General features: G+C 35.6%; 1 long non-coding RNA gene across 2 annotated transcripts; it reads right to left on the bottom strand.

Moving 5' to 3' along the window:
* Positions 1-1,635: 1,635 nt before the first annotated feature.
* LOC122061000 lies at positions 1,636-4,858 on the bottom strand. 2 transcript variants are annotated; one of them, XR_006134527.1, is made up of 5 exons: positions 4,690-4,858; positions 3,923-4,089; positions 3,565-3,782; positions 2,320-2,504; positions 1,636-1,972 (listed from the first exon to the last, which is right to left on the bottom strand). It is a non-coding gene; the product is annotated as an uncharacterized LOC122061000 (long non-coding RNA). The 2 variants fall into 2 exon arrangements; XR_006134526.1 differs by having other exon boundaries at positions 2,320-2,646.
* Positions 4,859-5,171: the final 313 nt, after the last annotated feature.

Below are 5,171 nucleotides of genomic sequence, written 5' to 3' on the forward strand. Positions count from 1 at the left end.
GTTTCTCTCAACTGTTGGATGTGGGATGAACAAGTGTTGATTTATGGTGTAGAATTGGTAAGGAATTGGTAGATTAAGAATTTTAGACAAGCCAAATCCCAAGTTTCCAGGGCTTGTGTAAATTTGTCAATAGTTTGGGGAGTCAAGCAATTTGCCCATAGTACACGGAGGTGTCAAGTAATTTTTCCTATTTTTTTTTTTTATCACATATGATCTTTTATATATATATATATATATATATACACGTGGCATTTGTTGACTGACGGAGAGAGAAAACGTGAAACAAATCTAAAAACTTCCTAAGAATTTACGAAATTATTCATGAGTTAGATGCTCTAAATTGCATGAACTTGGTTACATTATGAAGGTCACTCAATAAGCTCTCCAACAATACTGTAATGACAATTACACGGAAAAATTGTTTTTCCAAAAATAGATCCAAATAATTCCTCCATGCACACAAAAGGCAGCAATTCCAATTCAAAGCCCTGGAGAGCCTCATCACAGAACCCAACACAGAAGCACTCACTTCGAGGCGCAACAGGATGTTGGATCTGAGCTGCCCCCTCTTGTGCACAGGAGAGGAGCCCTTCCCCAAATAAAAACAACAAAAAGTTTCAATATGATAGCTAAAACAAAAAACACACTTACATGCTGAACCCCCCTTGAGATGAATATGGATATCCAAGAAAAGAAACCTTTTTTTTTTTTCTTTTTTGTAAGGTTGAGGTTTATCAATTCAAGAGTCTTTCTCTTGTTGTTGCCCATTATTCTTGGTCATTCTTAAAACAAGTTTCATATCTTAAATCAAGTTTCATATTATTTATATTATTCATATAATAAATAAATAAACAAATAAAAGGGCACCCTCTTCCATCATTCTCACTTTAATGGGGACAACGAACTAGATGGTGCATTTGATGTGGCCCATCAGTTAATCAATCTAGACTACTCATTAAATAGATATCCTGTAGATATCCTTCCCAGTGGGCTGCAACCTGTATCACAATATTATGTTGTTGAATCTAACAATTTAGTGACAACTGAGTGTATAAGAAACTGGCATTTGAAAAATCTTATTGCATTTGTCAGAAAAGAAAAATCTCATTGCAAACATTGATGCATTTGCTAATTTTCTATTAGCATTTGGAGAAAAGGCTGGATATGCCACCGGTATACCCAGATTTGAGTCTTTCTCCTCCTTCCCTTGAAAAGTCCCCTAGAATAACCTTCTAATTCTCCATTTTATATAACGAAACACTTGCAATGCCTATGTATCCACTCAAATTTTGGAAATGTAGCAAAAGACACTATAATAATTTACCAGTTATACCTCTAGTTAAAAAATGCTACTCAAGCTCTTTCTTTCTTATTAGATGTGGTTAAAACTAATAAATTTTACTACTGCTAAACGTTTGCTAGCACATGAACCTGATGTAATGAAAGCCTAAGAAGGTGCCATTGTAAAAAGTAGTCTACGGTCTTACTGGAAAAAAAAAAAGAAAGAAATATATTCTTAGGGAAATTGCCTTTAAAATAATAGAATTTCAACCACAAAAAGGTAGCAAAGGGAGGCCAGAAAAATTAAAACAAGAGGGGGTGGCTATATCTTAAGCATGTACACGATGATTTTGATAATAGAATGAATGCTCCCACCCTTTTCTGTTTTAACTAACTTTTCCCACCCTTTAAAACAATTTTTAATAAAAATTCCATCAACCACAATAGTCCCACGCCTCTAAAAAAATTCTACTCATCTTAATGACTCCATTTGATCGGTGGGTTGTTGTCCTTTTATTTCCGCCTTGTCTTAAGAGGTAGCTTTGGAGATATCTTTGTTTGATTTTTTGTACTTCATGTGGCTCTTAAAAAGCTGCCTAGTTTTGAGAGCAGACATGTTGCTGAATCTTTGTTCGCACCCTTCAAGCCAAGTAAGTTGCGACAGGCTGACGGAGATGCAAGTTGGGGCGCACTGTCATTGAGTCCACATGCAACCAAACAACATAAGAATAGAAAATGAAGAGTGTGGATCAGGTCCTCGTACAAGAATGGTGTTTGATCCACACTTGGACTCCTCTGAAAATAAACACTAAATAAAAAATAAGAGATTAAGTGAAGTCCAAGTGTAAATCAAACACTATGCGAGAATCATTCTTGTACGAGTACTACCTGATCCAAATTCGATGTTGCAACTCTAATCTCTATCGTTAGGTTATTTGTATAAAATTTCACCAACAAAAGAAATGAAACATGATCTGATTTACAATAGTCGAGATAAAGATGGAACACAAATTGGGCGGCTATAGAGAATGATTATACCTCAATCGAAGGCATGTTCACAGAGATGGGTTCGACAAAGGTGATGATTGAGAACTCTCAACATTCTGGGCTGCATCGTGGCCAGTTGCTATGTAGATACATGTGACTATGTTGCTTGCATGTGCATTGAATCCACCCAGAGAACCAGCCGCTGCCGATCCAACAAGAATCTTGAGCATGTTGAGCTGTATGAGTGTAAAGACATTGGTCTTGAGTTACTTATTACATCTTCTTTGATAATTGCCTTACAGACTTTCCATGCCCATCAATCAAGTTCACTACAGTTGCCTTCTTATCAGAACATAAATTTGTTGAACAATTTGGAACCTAAGATCAACAAAAGATGAAGAGAGAGAAGATTCATTTGTTTTTGTTCCAATGGACATAATATAGGAAATGAGTTTTTGTTCCAATGGACATAATATAGGAACTGAAGAGACAATGAATTTAGGCCCTCTAAGGCAACCCAAAATGCATGGTAATATGAATAATCATATTTCAGTTCCCCTTTTGAAGAGGAGCTTTCGTCCTCTTTTCACATTAGTTAATAAAGTTTTCGGAAACAGTCACTATAATTTGTAGTAAGTAAAATTTCAGCCAGCTGCATAGTTTAATTAGACTTGTTTCAATGAGGCCTCAGGTGCTATTAACATAATAGACAAGGATAAGTATCTAATCAGAAATTCCCATGATATCCATGTTAGGAAAATCATTCTAAAGGTAGTAAAGGACATTCTAGATTCCATTGGAAGCCAAATTTATTTTCATAAGATCACTAGTACTGTAGCTAAATCTCATGGAAAGGCTCTTTACAACCATTGCACATTAGATGCTTTAAAGCCTTGCTAGTCTACAAGATCTGCGACCAAGAGGATTCACAAGAATTCTATAGATGGTGAGAACATAAGCCAAGGTTAGAGCCCCACATTTCAATTAAGCTGATAAACTTCAACTTGAGATGAAATGTGGTTTTGACACTCAGTAAATGGAGTATTGGACCAGTAGTGAATAAATCTAGCTACGAGTATAAGTTGATAAAGCATCCAAATGGAATAAAAAGTGTGCCCATAACAAGATACCAAATGTAGTTCAGCAAACAAGTTATGATCATTATTTTATTTCTGCTTTCCATTACACTTGTTAACTTAAATGAATAAAAACATTAACCAGAAGCACAAAATCCATGTAGAAAACAATTATTTGAAATCTAGATATACTGAGGGAAAGACTGTTAATTAAAATCACCTTCATTTTCCATGCCATCCAATTCAAGAACTCAGGAAAAACATATGTTCCATTCTGATTAGCGTCAACCTCATTTCAGATTCAGTTTGATTTTACCCCAATGACCTCATCACAGTACCCAACTGTTTGTCTGGGGCAGCAACTCATGACCAAGTAGCACTCTTTTCTCCTTATGTTCTTTAGATCGTTTATATTCTTCTTCTTTTCCTATTTCCTCACTACAGAAGTCAACATATCCTTGTCATTTTTTCATAGATTAAGTGTCGAAACCCATCAAATCACCTGAAATATTATCAATATCTTTCTCCTAACTTTCAGTGTCCAAACATCAAACGAAGCCTTCTATTCCTAGACATACCTCTATTCAAGCCAAAAGTCTCGGTTTGCAACTATTTTTATTGGCTGTAATGAACTCTCGATTTAAGGTGAATCTGCCGGAATTTGTAATAGTGTAATTCTCATTGGCCAAAGAAAAAGCTGCCTTCGTATCATCCAAGGACCCAATTTCGATTTTGATTGATGCTCCTACAAACAAAAACATAACAGGAATTCAGGGTGGGTATTTTGAGACTTATTTGGCTGAAGATCCTAAAAATAGAGTAAAAAAAATCAAATGTTCATTGAGCTGAAGCTTATGCTGTTTCTTCTAAAACCCTCATCTAGGAGGTTGATTAAGGGTTTTAGAGCCCCTACCTTGCCTATGTATTGTTGGAATCAATGGCTGACAAGGCAAACAGGGCAGCAGCTGCATTGGTCATTGCCAATGGGGCTAGACTTTAAGGATTCAATAAGCCGAGGAATAACCATTGGATTCTCTTCAATAAGCTTCTTAATAGTGCTATGGATTGAAAGATAAGGATTGTTCTGATCAAGTCTTCTTGTAGATTGGGATGAATATTGACCATGGATTGAGAGATTCAGGATTGGTGTGATCAAAGTCTTCTTGTAAATTAGGATGAATATTGACCTCGCCTGGTGAAAGCGAATAAAGCAAGTGGGAAATGGAATTTGCCGACTCAATAAGGAACAGGAGGGAATTTGTTTGGTTAAAAGACAACTCTTTTGCGGCAACTTTCTGTGTCCTGGACCAGATAATTGGGTGTGAGCAGTGGGTGTAAGACTTACCTGTTGGGTCTGAAGACAAGTCCGATTTCCTGCCTTAGTCACTTCTGAACAAAGAGAGAATAATCCAAAACAGATATCACAATCAAAATGGATTAAAAAGAGAGAAGAATAACAACACGAAACACTATAGATTCAAATATAAAAATTTGTAAAGAAAGGCCAAAGTTTAATTAAATAGAGAGAGGTTTAAAGCAACAACAGTTCTATGATGAAAGAATCATGGTGGAATCCAATTAAAATTCCCAGTAAAATACAATAAAATCGATGAACATAATCAATGTCTACCAATATATAATTAAATGGGAAATTTTCTTGTACCACCCATAAAAATCTTCATAACTTGGAGTGAATCCCGAAAATGAAAATAAAAATAAAAGCTTGTATACCTCTCACTTTCATCAGAATTTTTTTTTAAAAACCCATTCCATTAGAATTTGGTCGTTAAGTGATGATGTCATCAGTCTCTTATTATCTCAATGGCC

Source organism: Macadamia integrifolia, chromosome 14, assembly GCF_013358625.1.
Source record: "Macadamia integrifolia cultivar HAES 741 chromosome 14, SCU_Mint_v3, whole genome shotgun sequence".
NCBI classification, from domain to species: Eukaryota; Viridiplantae; Streptophyta; class Magnoliopsida; order Proteales; family Proteaceae; genus Macadamia; species Macadamia integrifolia.